This window comes from Arachis ipaensis, chromosome B05 (assembly GCF_000816755.2).
Source record: "Arachis ipaensis cultivar K30076 chromosome B05, Araip1.1, whole genome shotgun sequence".
NCBI lineage: Eukaryota > Viridiplantae > Streptophyta > Magnoliopsida > Fabales > Fabaceae > Arachis > Arachis ipaensis.
Window position 1 is genome coordinate 81,904,214 of NC_029789.2, and position 15,957 is coordinate 81,920,170.

Here is a 15,957-nt window from a genome sequence, read left to right on the forward strand (position 1 = left end):
GGGAAGTACCCACGAACTGAATGATCATTGATCTCGGGGAAACCTATAGATTGTTATTTGATTTATATGCGGGAAAAACCCACGGACTGATAATCATTGATTACGGGAATAACCCATGAGTTATTGTGTATTGATCTCGGGTATAACCCACGAACTGAAGATCTCTGTTTTGTTTGTGAAATGATCTCGGGGACGCCCACGAACTGAGGATCACTGTTTCCCCTTATGCGTATATTATGGGGTCGAGCTTTGCGCCGACTGCCGGTAGTCACGAAGGAGTGGTATTCTTACCACCGACACATATGCACGAATGACACAAAGGGAAGCCATATCTGGGACTTATTCCTAGGTAATGTCGGGATGTAGGGTGTAAACTGACACGTGAGCTCATGGCCTGCTTAGGACAGACATGCATCATATTGGTTGTGCATTTACATTTGGCTGTGTTTGCCTATATTACTTCTTTGTGCTGTTTGTCTTATTGTGATTCCTTTATGTGTTGAATTGAGTTTCTTCTTGTGCTAGTAGTCTGTGAATGTATAGAGATGATTAATAATTGTTTGTTGTGACTGAGAATCAATTATGTGGCTGAAAGACATTTCATATGACAAATTTTGTGATTAAGATCTGTTTTGGGTTTAGGAATTTAAAGAAAGTAATTATTTATCTAAAGTAAGACTAAAAAGTATTTCAAAGGGTTTGACGAAGAGGGTTTATTAAGCAAAGTTAATTATTTGCATGTTAATCATTACTTTTACGGCATTCCCATTCCCTACTGAGAACGTGTGGTTTGTTCTCACCCCAAAATCTTCCCCCCTTTCAGTGACACAGGTTCGAAGACTCAGTTTGAAGCTGCGGGCGAGTATAGTATTTATTTATGAGATAAGTTTTTTAGTTAGGTTATTTTCATAGAATTCCCTCGCCCTTGTTACTTTAGTTTTTATTTTATGCAGAGGGATAGGAGTTGTACCTGAATTTTATTTAAATCCTTTTGTATAATATTACTATTATTAATAATTATGTGATTATTATTATTACTTGGTGATGTTTGCTATATGATTTTAATTAATAAAAACAAAAAAAATTTCTGGTATTTTTACTAAAATTGAATCGCGATATCGAACTAAAGGCTTAATAGTAAATAGTTAATAAGGAAAACAGGTCAGTAACGCCTTACTTTTGGTACGATCATGATGTATTGGAAGTTGGGTCGTTACAATATGGTATAAGAGCAGTTCGTTCCTGTTAGAGCCTTGGGAATGGACTAACTATGCTTCACTGCATACTCTGAGTGTTTGTCATGCTTTGTGACTTGTTCTGATAACAAGAGTTTGAGTTTTATATGCATGACTGTCTGATGATTAACACTGTTAGTTTACCATTGCATGCCTCATGGTATTAGGTCTGGCCAACTTAATACTAATGATTTATGTATATGGGAATACCAATAGGTTATCATAGACGAAATAGAAGTTATAAGTGATGCGATTAATGGGGTTTGGGAGCGTTAGAGGTTATGAAGTTAGTTTTGATTCCACGTATAATCTTTACTCGTGCCACATGAACTCGTGCCATATTTTTCTTCGTTGCTTTCATTGGAATTCTCCGGTTTGAATTTCCTTCTTAGAATGTGATTTGCTTGTTTCCCAACCATACTTTGTCATTCTTGTATACCTTTGCTTGCCTATGAATCTGAAGTCTTACGTAACTTTTTGAATATTCATTCTTGACAAATGCCTATGCTTCTTTCATATATTTTGTTTTATTTGATTTAAGTTCGGATTTATTTTATTCTAGCAATTTTCGAGGGCAAAAATTTTTCTAAGGTGGGTAGAATGTAACAACCCTAGTTTTGAAAATCAAATAAATAGTTATTTGTGATTTATTTTGGAGGAGCAGAGTGCGCACAGAGGAAGAGAAGCCGTTCACCACTGCCAAACCTCCGTCGCCAGTGATTCGCCGCCGCTGAAGCTCGTCACTGCTGCCGTGCCACCGCCGCAGAGAGAGAGCCAGACACCGCGAGGAAGAAGCCCGCAACCAGCCTTGTCGCCGTCAGTGCTGTGGGTTGCCGTCGCTATCCACGTGAACTGCCACCGCGTCACCGTTACTGAGCTGCAGCGCCGCCGTTGTTGCACCCTTTTCAAATCTTGGTGAAGCCACTTTGGCCAATTTTCTTGCCAAGCCTTGTAGCGCTTAGTTAAGAGCACAAACGTAGCGCTACTTTGATTCCTTGCTTAGCCTTGTTTGAGGGCCCGAGAAAGTGAAAAGAGTTAACGTAGCGCTCAATTTTTAAACGCTACCTTGTTTCTCCTTGGCTTGATGGGCTTGGCTTAATGGGCTTCCCTTGGTGCGTGTTCTTGGTTTTCTCTTGGCCATGCCCGAAAAAGTGAAATGAATGAACAGAGCGCTCTCTTGTTTCTCCTTGGCTTTGTTGAGGCGCTCCGTTGCAAAAATCAACGCTACATGCTTTCATTCTATCTTAATTAATAAAGCCAATACATTGTCCTTGATGGTACTAATTAACTAAACACATGCATGCTTTCATTCATTATGGCATTAAGGATTTAATGGTTTCATTCATGCACTTCATTAACGCCTTATTGGTATTAATAATATTACATGCATTCTTTCATGAACTTAATTAAGAATGCCAATGTATCATTCATTTATTTCAACGTAGCATTCATTCATTCTTATTGGCATGATTAATTAATGTTTCATGCAACATTTCATGCATGCATTCATTGACTAATAATACCAATTGCTTTAACGCAGCATTCATTTTCCATGCCTAATGCATTAATAATGCATCATGATGGCATTAATAATTAAATGCATGCATAATGCACTCATGGCCTCATGGTCATGGGCCACGCTTTTAAAGCATGCCCTAAAGTTCCAAAGTGTGCCCCAAAATCTATATTTTCTTCTTTTGAGCTGATTTTGTGCTATTTTGCTTCTTTTTACACTTATTTCCTACAAAATTTATAAAATCAAAAGATCAAGAAAATATAATATTTAAGAACAAAAGCTTGCAATATTTAAGCACTAATCATCAATTTCTCGTATGAAAAAAAATAGAAAAACATGACATGATGACATGTCATCAAGCCTCTCTCTCTAGAAACTACATCTAAAACCTAACAATTTGTTGTGAATTCATGAATGAATGAATGATGTATGATTCCCCCACTTTGTAGCCTCTAATTTGTGTTTTCTGGGCCGGAAACTGGGTCTAAAACTAGCCCAAAATTGCCCCCAACGTTTTTTGCACTTTCTGCACGTGGCGCATGTCACGCGTACGCGTAAGTCACGCATGCGCGTCGCTTGGAAAAATTTCTTGTCACGCATACGCATCGGTCACGTGTACGCGTCACTTGTCTTCTGTGCTAGGCACGCGTACGCGCCGCCCATGCGTGCGCATTGCTACAAGCTTCTCAAAACTTCATTTTCTCACATTCCTTCCACTTTTGCATGCTTCCTTTCCATCCTCTAAGCCATTCCTGCCTTATAAACCCTGAAATCACTTAACACACATATCAAAGCATAGAATTAGGAAGGAAAATGTAAAACATGCGAATTATATGAAAAAGTGTGAGTTTAGTGGATAAAATCCACTCAATTAAGTACAAAATATACCACGAAATGGTGGTGCATCAAATCTCCCCACACTTAAACATTAGCATGTCCTCATGCTGTATTCAAGAGAAGCTACAAAGCACTGAAGAGGAATGGTAGAAATTATGAAATGCAACCTATCTGTATGAATGCAACTATATGCTAAGATGTTTCTATCTACTTGGTAAAAAATAAACAAGTTCTCCAAGACAAACATAAATCAAATTCCAGTAATTCAAATCACATAGTAAAAGACAGGTAAACTTGTAAGAAGATAGCTCATGAAAGCAGGGAACATAGAATTAGGCATTGAACCCTCACTGGTAGTATATATGCACTATAATCGCTCAAGTGTCTAGGGTTAATCACTCTACTCTTCTCTAGTCATGCTTTCTAAAACTTTGTTCTTCATCTAACCAATCAACAAAAATTTAGTATACCAATGCAAACATCATGAGGTCTTTTCAGGGTTGTAAAGGGGCCAAGGTAAGGGTGAGGATATATGTATGACCAAGTGAGCTATAATATGAATCTTTGATTAACCTAAGCTTTCACCTAACACATACACACTCTATATATATGAAATTATTCCTAGCTACCCATAATTCTCACTTTTGCATCACATACTCATGTACCAAATTTTCCTTAATTTCACTACATATGCATTGATCTTTTATTAAACTTAGCTTGGGGTAATTTTGACCCCTTATTTATCTATTCACTTATATTGTAATTTATTATTATTATTTTTTTTGAATCATAAAAGCAAACATAACATATCAATGCACATGAGTTTTTAATTTTTCCGGTCTCACATGAGTATGCACCCAAATTCCTAATACTTTTGTCAATAAAACACAGCACACTTTCATCAACCCAAGTTCCCATAGTTCCCCACACTTAATTAATACAAAATCTCTATCTTAAGCTAACCAAAGATTCAGTTGAGGTAATTAATTGTTTTTCCGCTTAAGGCTAGTGATATGGTAAAATATAGAACAAATGGGGATTAAAAGGCTCAAGGTGGCTAACAAAGGTGATTGAAAGGGTCGGCTATTTGGGATAAGTGAGATAATAACAAATGATGGCCTCAATCATATGCATGCGTGTAAATACACTAAACAATGGACATATAGAATGTAACAAAGTAAAGATTTCAATCATAGAGAAGAAAACACACAAGAATAAAAATAGTATGGTTAAATAATGTAACCATATAATTGAGCTCAAAATCTCATAGGTTGTGTGTTCTTAGCCATAATTCATGTTCCAAATTACAATCTTCAAACAAGTTTAACACAAATTTTCAATTTAAATTAGTGAAATACTATAAAGTAGGGTCTTGAAAAAGAAATTTATTACTTCAACCAAGTAGTGGTAGAAGAACATGCACAAAATCAACAAACATGCAATCAAACATGCAAATGCAACAACTAATTTAACAAAGAAAATTAAACATTGGCATTGAAATAGGAACAAACTAACCCACAGAAGTCGGTATCGATCTCCCCACACTTAAAAATTTCACCGTCCTCGGTGCATGCTAAGATGTGCAAGTGGACGGGTTGCTCCAACTGATGCTTTTCTCCAAAGATTGTGCAGATGGACTTGTCTGTAGCCCCATATAAAAGTTTTCCATTTCCCTTCCTGGTGGCCATCCTAAAAGAAAAAGGGAAGAAAAGTAACACAAAAACAAAGATAGAAAACAAAGAAAATATGGGTGGGTTAATGCCAAATAACGAGAGTCTCAAGTACATGGTAGCTACAACATGCAAGTGAGAAAACAGTAGAAGCACATGGCATATCAATAGTCCAAAAATTGCAACAAAGGGGAAGAGATAGTAGATAATGAAAGACAATATAAATTCATGTCAATGCAAAAGGAATACAGGTATCATAAAAGATTGGCATTGACAAATAATTAATATCACCCAATAATGTAAAACAAGTCACGAAGCACCAACATAATGCAAGAAAAGATGCAACAGTTGAATAAGAACATTTAACACCAATGGTAAAATAATAACTTAGAGAAGAAAATAAAAATATGCACAAAATTAAAATTCAATGAATGAAAGTTTGAAAATAAATTAAGTAAAATATAATGAAAGTGAAAAAGGATGAGAAGTTAAAGAGATTAAGAAGAAGAAAGTATGAAAGGAGGAGGAAAGAAACAGAAAGGAGAGAAGAAAGAAGTAAGAATTGAAAAACGGGGCGTGACACGCACGCGTGCATCACGCGTACACGTGAAAACTGAGTTGTCCCCGGCAACGGCGCCATTTTGACGAACGGATTTTTGCTAGTAAAGAATTCACAAATAAGTTCTCTTTGCTAGTATAGTTTCTAAACCAACAAAGAATCCTTTCATACAAAAACTTGGTTGTCACTTAAGCAAACCCAACCCAATAAAATTAAACCGAAGTATTTAAACCTTGGGTCATCTCTCAAGGAATAGCAGGGAGGTGTAGTTATTATTGGTTATGGAAAAGTATCTTTTTGGATTTTTTTGAATAAGAAAGAAGAAAAGTAAATTGCAAGAAATTAAATTAATAACTAAGAAAACTCTTGGCAAGGTATGAAAATTAGACGTCCTATCCTAGTTATCCTTATCAATTGTGATGAGAATTGTCCATTGCTACCACTTAGTTAACCTCTAACTATGAAGGAAAGTCAAGTGGATGAATCAATTTGATTCCTCAAGTCCTAGTCAACTCCTAAGGAAATACTAGCTTTAGAGGGATCCAAATCAATTAGCAACTTTCAACTATCAATCAACAAAGGAGTTTGATAACTCAAAAGTCTCCAATTACTCAACCAAAGCCAAGAACATAATAATATAACTTAAAACCCTCCCAAGAATTTTATCAAACACTTGGAAGGCATAACATAAGAACATAGAAAAGTAATAGGGAATGTAAAATCTAAAACCAACAATTGCAAGCATCAATAAAAACAATTAAAGCAAGAAGCAATAAATCTGAAATACTCCAAATTGCGTTAAATAGGAAAATCAAATCTAACATGAAAAGTTCGTAAATTCAATTGGAAAGCTAAACAAACTAGAATTCTAAGACAATTAAAAGTAGAAGAGAAATTAAATTAAAGGAACATTGAACCTGGAATTGAAAAGAAATAAACCTAAAACTAAGAGAAATTCTAAAACCTAGAGAGAGGAGAGAGCCTCTCTCTCTAGAAACTACATCTAAAACCTAACAATTTGTTGTGAATTCATGAATGGATGAATGATGTATGATTCCGCCACTTTGTAGCCTCTAATTTGTTTTTTTTGGGCCGAAAAATGGGTCTAAAACCAGCCCAAAATCGCCCCCAGCGTTTTCTGTACTTTCTGCACGTGGCGCATGTCATGCGTGCGCGTCGCATGGAAAAATTTCTTATCACGCATACGCATCAGTCACGCGTATGCGTCGCTTGTCTTCTGCGCTAGGTACGCGTACGCGTCACCCATGCGTCCGTGTTGCTACCAGAATCTCAAAACTTCATTTTCTTATGTTCCTTCCAATTTTGCATGCTTCTTTTCCATCCTCTAAGCCATTCCTGCCTTATAAACCCTGAAATCACTTAACACACATATCAAGGCATCGAGTGGTAATAAGAGAGGATTAATAATTAGTAATTTTAAGGCCAAAGAAACATGTTTTCAATCAAAGCACAGAATTAGGAAGGAAAATGAAAAACATGCGAATTATATGAATAAGTGTCAGATTAGTTGATAAAATTTACTCAATTAAGTACAAAATATACCACGAAATAGTGGTGCATCAGCTTCAACTCTCACATCCGAACGTAGGCGGGAGACTGCCACAGCCCCTACGATGGAGAACAATGCATGTCATAATCACATATTCAATCTCAGAAGCCACTGCTCATGGCACACTTCCACTCATACTCGTCACAACCATCATTAATTCATAAGTTCCATTTTGAACTCCTTGGTTCATCAGTTTTCTCAAATTCGTAGTCATCAATTACCATATTTACCATTCTTCCTTCCCTTTCAACCAACTCATCCTCACTACACCAGAAACCTAAACCTCTGTTTGCTAACTATTCAAAGTAAAACCCAAATTAAACCTCCTATGACCTTTTCCATGTTCCAATATCCAAAATTCAGCCCAAGATTCTTAAAATGGTGTCATAGAAGTATACAATCTTGTTGGAAAAGTGAAATAGTTTAAAAACAAAGTTTATGTTATAAAACAGGACGTGTGCGTACGCATAGGGGTGTGCGTGCACACGTGATAGACGACCAAAAGCATAGGTTTGGATTTTTACACTAAAAATAGGATTGACGTTGCAAGTATAGTCCAAACCCAACAATTGATCATCAATCAAATATTATCACAATTCAAACCACATAATAACCGAGAGTATTTCAACCTCGGGTCGTCTTCCTTAGGAGTTGCAATTAAGTGTATAATCATTGGCTATGAGAGAGAGCATGGGGGATTGGGAATGAAAGTAAGAGAGCAAGAGATGTAAATAGCAAGAAAGTAAATGAGCATGCAATGAATGTAAATGGCAACTCTTGGCAAGAAGTGCATAATCTAGGTTTCATATCCTAGTTATGGACCACCATCATGGCAATTGTGTGGAATCAATCAAAATCAGTTAATCCTCCTTGAGAATTAGTCAAAAGATGTAATTGATCTCATTCCATAAGTCCTAATCAACTCACTAATTATTTAGTGAAAGACTAGTGTCAATGGAAATTAAACCAATTAACTATTCTCACACAATGCGCAATGGACATCCACAACTCAATTCCACCCAAACACCCAATTTCTCAACCAAGAGTGTGAAAACTAAACATGCAAGGAATTAAACATCAAAGCAACAAACATGCAAGGAATTAAAAGTCAAAGCAATAAAAGTCAAAGCAATAAAATGTAAGAAAAGGAAACTTAAAGTGCAAGAAAACCTCTTGGCAAGTAATTGAGAGCTAAGGTTACCTATCCTAGCCGTTGACCACAAACATATGATGATTATGAAGAGTTAATCCTTCTTAGTCAACCTTACATCAAAGATAAGTTAAATAGGCATAGTTAATTTCAATCCTAAGTCCTATGTCAACACTAAGGGGTCACATAGAGTCAAGGGAAACCAAATCAACTAACTACTCTAATATATCAAACAAGAATGGACATCAATGACTCAAGGATCACCAAAGTCATCAAATTCAAGCCAAGAGTGGAGAAAAAGTAAGTAAAAACTAAGCCAAGCATTTTATCAAACACATGGTGTGCATGAAAATAAAATAACATTAAATTACAATAAAATAAATTCTATAACTACCAAAGCAAGAAAATAGCAATAACAACTAAAGAAAGCAATATATGACATGGAAACATAAATTTGCATTAATTGGAATTAAAATAACAGAAGTGTTCATACATGAAAATTGACATAAAAGAGAAAATAACAAAAGTGATGAAGAAGATAATGACAATAAAGCATAGAAACATAAATGAAACTACACTAAAACAAGAATTAAAGTGCTGAAGTTTGATGACAAGTCATCTTAGGCTAGTTTCACAAGCCATTTTCATTAGTTTTTACTTGGTTTTCATGCATTCTTAGGCAATAAGTAAGTGTTTGGATGAGAAATTCATGGTTGTCTTGATTCAATCAAACATTGCTAATTTTATGCATTTTCATGAGATTTTCTGCAAGATTTAGTGATGTTTTGAAAGATGTAAATTCTTGTGATTATGCCAAGGCATTGATTAGTTTGTTTGGTTGATGATAGGAAGAAAGAAGTAGAGGAAGAGCAAGGAAGAAAAGGAAGAGAGGAACATTGGCCCATCAATGTTAAAGGCAATATTCTGGAAGAAGAAAACTTGGGTGCCAACATTGGAGGGAACGTTGGTGAACCAACGTTACCTCCAACGTCATTGAAAATGTTCAATTCTGGAGCTAAAGGATTTTTGGGGTGACGCGTAAGCGTCATAAAAGAAGAAAATTTTTATATCCATGCGTAAGCGTGAGTCACGCGCACGCGTGGAATGGGAAAATTGACCATCCATGCGTATGCGTCACTAAGCAAACGTTGGAGGTCCAACGTTGCCTCAAACGCTGCCTCCAACGTCCGCGGTGAGAAGCCCAGAATTTGGAGTTAGGAAACTGGAAACGAACCGCACGCTTCTATGACGCGTACGCGCGGAATGGAAAATTGGCAATGCACGCGTAAGCGTGGTGTACGTGTACGCATCGAAAGGCAAAAACACAGCTTTCACGCGTATGCGTGGTATACGCGCACACATGGTTACGCGCACGTGTGGATGAGCGAACGTTGGTTCACCAACGTTGAGTCAAACGTTGATAGCAAAAACCAGAACTCATTCTTTTATGCAATGTTTGGGCTCACGTTTTCACACAAACGTTGCCACTAACGTTAAGGCTAATTCCAGTTCCAAAATGGCACCCAGCAAGTTATGAATTAAATGGCCATAAGAGAACATCATCAAGAGTGATTCCTCCCTGTTTCAATCAAGGCCAAGGCCCACATCCAATTACACTTGAAGACCCAATTGAAGAGGAGAAGAAGCCTATAAATAGAAGAAAGTTTTACACCATTCAAGAGGAATTGAGATCTTGAGAGTCTGTGTGGCTTATGGATGAGAGAAAATGCTTAACCTCTTCTCATGACAATTGGATCAAGGAATTGGCGAGATTGATTGTGATTAGACAGATTGGATTGCCAAGGAATTGGGATCCAATCAATTTCAATCCACTATAGATCTATTCATGTGATTGAGAAAGAAGTTGAGGTCTATTTGATTCTTGATGGATTATAATACCTCCAATCCCTGATGAATCTTTGTTTCTGTTATTTCTTATTTGCTCTGATTTCCAATTAATTGCCTTTGATCTACTGCTTCCTTTCCATTTTGCTGATTTTACCACACTCTTTTCACTGTCAGCTTAACTAAATTTATCACCTAACTAAAGTTGCTTGATCCATCAATCTCTGTGGGATCGACCTCACTCTTGTGAGTTTTACTACTTGATGCGACCTGGTATACTTGCCGGTTAGTTTGTGTGGAATCGATTTTCCCTCATCAAGTTTTTGGCGCCGTTGCCAGGGATTGATTTAGATCGACAATGATTAAGTGGGTGAGAAGTCTAGATTAATCATTTTTTTATTTTTGTTCTTTTAATTTTCTGTTCTAAGCTGACACCAAGGTGTTTAAGTTATTGCCTCGCTAATAAATTCTCATCTGTGACATGAATTTTAATTTTCATTGGTGATGTGTTTTACAAAATTCAACTGGAATTCAACTCATCTTTAGATCAAACAAATTTCATGGGATATTGCCTACCATAACAATATGATTCAATTCATTATCCTAATGATGGCTGGCAGTATTACCAAGAATTAATAGATTCTGAGCAATCCAATCAATGGGGATATGCTTCAGAGCCAACAGATGAGCAAGACAATTTCATGAGATATTGCCCACCACAACAAAATGATTCATATTATTATCCTAATGGTGGATGGGAATATCAACAAAGAATGAGAGCGTATGAACAATCAAGTGAAATGAACTACTTCCCAGAGCCACAAAGTGACTCATATTGTTATGACACTGTCACAAATTATGGCTGGGAAGGGAACTTCAATGCTTCATATTTTGTTCATCAAGAAACATTATCATTTGATTGTGCTGTCAATACATACATGGAAGATTACTCCCCAATGCCACAACATGATCCACACTCTGATGAATTCAACAATGATTCACATTGTGGATGGGAGGATCAAAACCAGAAAATATTTGACAGTTCATACTCCACTTATCAAGAGCCATCATCACTTGAGCATACCTTTAACTCATTCATGCAAAATTGTCCAACCTCACCTCCCAGTTTTTCATTTGAAAACTCCTCACCACTTGAGTATGCCTCAACACAAAATTCTTTCCATACTTCTCAAAATGACTTCACCACAATGCCCACATATCGAGAAACTCATTCTCAGCCTTCATCCCTTGAACTAGCATTTGAACAATACCTAAAAACATCCATAGACTCTTGGAAAGAACAAGAAACCTTCTGCAATAAGATGGATGCATATTTAGAGCAAGCAAGGAAAAACAAAGAATTGCTAATCAAGGAAGATGAAGACCAATTGGTGGAATTAAAGGAAGAAGTGGAAAAGGAAGATGAAGAGGTCCCTGTGTCAAGCAAAATTTCAATGAAGAATGAGGTGGAGGAGGTATTTGAACCTAAAACTGCATACCTACAGAAACCACTTGAGATGACAAAGAAACATGAAAACTCACAACCCCCACAAACTTCCCTGAACCAAAGACTCTCAACACTTGAATCCGTGATTGAAAGATATGAAGAGGAGATGAAGAAATCTTGGGAAGAACAACAAACCTCCTCCATGAAAGTGCTATTAAATCAAATGTTGAGTGCAAAATAGGAAGTGGAAGAACAAGAAAGTGAGGAAGACAATCAAGGAAGTTCATACTCAAGTGAGGTAGAAATTTGCATAGAAGAAGGGCTCATTGAACAACCAATGCAAGAAGCTCTTGATGAAGAGAACACTCCAACAATCACACAACCACCAAGTCTTGATATACATGAAGTGAAGGAAACCAACAACAACATCGAGAAGAGGATTGTGACCAAGCCATAATTGATCATATCCAAGAAGAAGAAAAGGTCAACTACAAGCAATCCTACCCCTGACCCAGCAAGCAAGTTCAATCCAGCAAATAACAAAAGGAAGCTTGCTGAGGAGAGACCAATAAGAAAAGGGACACTGACTAGCTTTTCTCTCCCCTTGAGGCCATTCCTCTTGACAAACTGGAAGAAGAGGAAGAAAGTCATCAGCTACAAGTTAGTAGTTTTCCTTTCTTAGTTATCTCAATAAAGGAGTTAAGTAGATTTCTCTGTATTGCAAAGAGCTAAGTTTGGTGTTGCACACCAAAGTAATTAAGGGGTGAATGTTGGATGCTAAGTTTGGTGTTCCACCAAAAATTTCATTAAGAACACATTGCACCCTCAGCATGACTAGTATCGGCTCCAAACAATCAGAGAAACTACTTAATAATTATTTAGTTTCTACTTTTTAGTTTCTAGTTCATAGTTTGTTTTCTAGTTCATAGTTTATTTTCTTAATAAAAGTACTTGATGTTTCATGCATGTATTTATTCTGCTGCATATAGAAGTAGGCAAGGAACTAAGTTTGGTGTTCCCACACCAACTTAGGTTCAGAGAATCACAAGCATACATGCATGCTAATTGTTCCTCAAGTGCTTGGGGAACATGCAACTTTCAATATCTTTTGTAGGAAGTCATTCAATCTCTTGGAGGGAAAGATACATCATCATGTGGATGGACAAAGGAAGGACATGGAACCCAACAATGATGATGACACAAAGGAAACAAATTGACTCCAAGAGGTTGTATTATTCTTTGACTGACTTTAGCTTAAATGTGCTAATGGAAAGTGCAAGTGTCCCCTATTGATTAGTGTCTTATTATATTTATTTACTGTCTGTTAGTTTATTTCTTTTCATGCTGTTATGGCTTGCTAGGCTAGAGGCTTTTATCATCTCATCTTGCTTGAATCACATAATTTGTTCCTCATGCTTAAATAAAAGAAAAAAAATTATTGTGAAACAGAGAAAGAGTAAATGTCTGGTTTGATATGAGACAGAATAAGGTTATGTGGTGGTATGTGCTGAATTATTAGTTGATTCATGAATAAGGCTGAATGTTGGCATGACTGTATGATATGAACTTGAGTTACATTTCATGAGACTTGACAAATGAAAGAGGTCCAAAATAAAAGAAAGAAAATGCAAGAAAAGGAAACAGAAAGGAATAAACAAGGCTGGGCACCAATGGCTTGACATTTAGATATATGCCTGTGACGCTTTTGTACAAAGATAAGCTTGGATCACTAGTTTCTAAGGGGTGCTTCATCACCCGGCAACTTAGGTTAACTAACCCGGGATTGTCAACCGAAAGTCCACCATCAAGACCTACTTTGAGACAAAGCATTTACTGACCCAAAGAGGTGCTGGGCATCAATTTCCAAAGAACAAATAGAGATGAACAAAACAAGCTAAATGCCTGTGATGTGTATGTGCTAAGGAGAGGCTTGAGCAAGTAAGCCCATAGGGGTGTTTCAACACCTAGCATCTTGAACCAACTGGGGCGGGAATGCTGGCTGAAAGCTTACTCTAAAAAGCTGCTTTACCACATAGCATTAAGCCTCATCAAACAATAAATCTCAGCCAAGAAAGAGAACAAGAAAAACAAAGGACCAAGCAATAACAAGTCTCATTTTTTTTGTGTAATTCAAGAGAGGTGATGAGTAAGTTCTTTGATGGTATAGAATTTCCTCAATTGAATGAATTCTCGTTGCAAGTATAGTTCTACACCAACAAACAATCCTTACAATCAAAAATTTGGTTGTCACAAATAACAAACCCCAAATAAGAATTAACCGAAGTATTTAAACTCCGGGTCATCTCACAAGGAATTGATGGTCAAATATATGCTATGAAGGGACAAGGGGGTTTGATTTGATAAGGGGACAAGAAAAATAAATGACAAGAAGAGTAAATCAAGGAATTAAAGAAAGCAATTAACAAAGAGAGACATTCATGGCAAATAAGTGACCACTTCATTGCAATTCCTTGTGAGATGACCCGGAGTTTAAATACTTCGGTTAATTCTTATTTGGGGTTTGTTATTTGTGACAACCAAATTTTTGATTGGGAGGATTGTTTGTTGGTGTAGAACTATACTTGCAACGAGAATTCATTCAATTGAGGAAATTCTATACCATCAAAGAACTCACTCATCAAAATGGCGCCATTGCAATTCCCCCGCAACGGCACCATTTTGATAGTGAATTCTTGTACGGTTTAGAATTTCACAAATGAAATCTCGTTGCAAGTATAGTTCTAAACCAACAAAGAATCCTCACATGCAAAAATTTTGGTTGTCACATGTACAAACCCCAAATAAGAATTAACCGAAGTATTTAAACTCTAGGTCGTCTCACAAGGAATTGTAATGAAGTGCTCAATTATTGGCTATGAAGAACAAAAAGGGGGTTGGCCTCTTGATGACAAGTCATCCTAGCCTATTTTAGCTAGTCTTTTTCTTTTGTTTTCATTAGAATTATGCACTTTCTTGAGCTACAAGCAAGCTAATTGAGTAGATTTTCATGTTTCCCTTGATTGAACCAACCATATATGAATTCATGCCATTTCCTCTTCATCTATTCTCTTTGCAATTTACAATTCCCTTTCAATTGTTCTTGTTGGATCTAGGAAGGCATTGATATCTAGACTTGGTTTTCTAGTCTCTGGGACCTGAGATCTGAATTTCTCATTTCACTTCTCTGTTTACTGCCTTCTACGTTCATTTACTTTTCTGCTTCATATCCGGTTCAATCCCAATTCCCTTTCCCTCTTCTGTTTGATGCAATTTAATTTTTCCTTGTTTAATTTCTGCAAATCCACATCCCAATCCCCTTTACATTTCAAGCAATTTACATTCCTTGCGGTTTAAGATTCCGTAATTTATATTTCTTGCACTCTAAGTTTCTGCTATTTAATTTCTTGTTCCTTAAGATTCAGCAACTTAATTTCCTGCACTCTTTACTTTCATGCAATTTACATTCTGCAAATCACAAATCACCCAACCAACATTCGATTCGCTTGAATAAATCCATCACTAAACTAAAATTGTTCAATCCTTCAATCCCTGTGGGATCGACCTCACTCCCGTGAGTTTTTATTACTTGATGCGACCCGGTACACTTGCCGGTTAATTTTGGGTGTTTTTGGAGAAATTTATTTTTCCTCCAAAATATCTCATCAAGTTTTTGACGCCGTTGCCGGAGATTGATTAGATTGACAATGATAAAGTGAGGTGGTGATCTAGATCAAGCACTTTTTCTTTAATTTTGATTAACCCACTAACTGTTTGATTTTTTGCTTAAACTAACTAACACTTCAATCTGGCAGTAAATTGAATTGCCACTGGTTTTGTGCATTTCTCATGCTCTGCTTGTATGTCAGGTACAAGAAGAACCATACCCAATTTTCATGAACAAGACGAAAGAACTCTCAGGAGGTTAAGAAGAGCTGAAAGAGGGAAAAATATTGTTGGAGAAGAGGAATCAGACGAAGAATTCCAAGAGATGGAGGAACATTTAACCAATCCACCAGGTGGAGAAGACAACAACAATGGCAACCCACCCCAGAGGAGAGTTTTGGCTTCCTATACCTTTGCAAATCCTAGACATTGTGAGAGCAGCATCTTGGCTCCAAATGTCAATGC

At 36.8% G+C, this 15,957-nt stretch overlaps 1 long non-coding RNA gene across 1 annotated transcript in view; it reads left to right on the forward strand.

Annotated features, from left to right (window-relative positions):
• Positions 1-936, forward strand: part of LOC107643708 — a 16,848-nt gene extending 15,912 nt beyond the window's left edge. The window contains exon 3 of the long non-coding RNA XR_001621021.2: positions 824-936. This is a non-coding gene — a long non-coding RNA (uncharacterized LOC107643708). The remainder of the gene's footprint in view (positions 1-823) is intronic.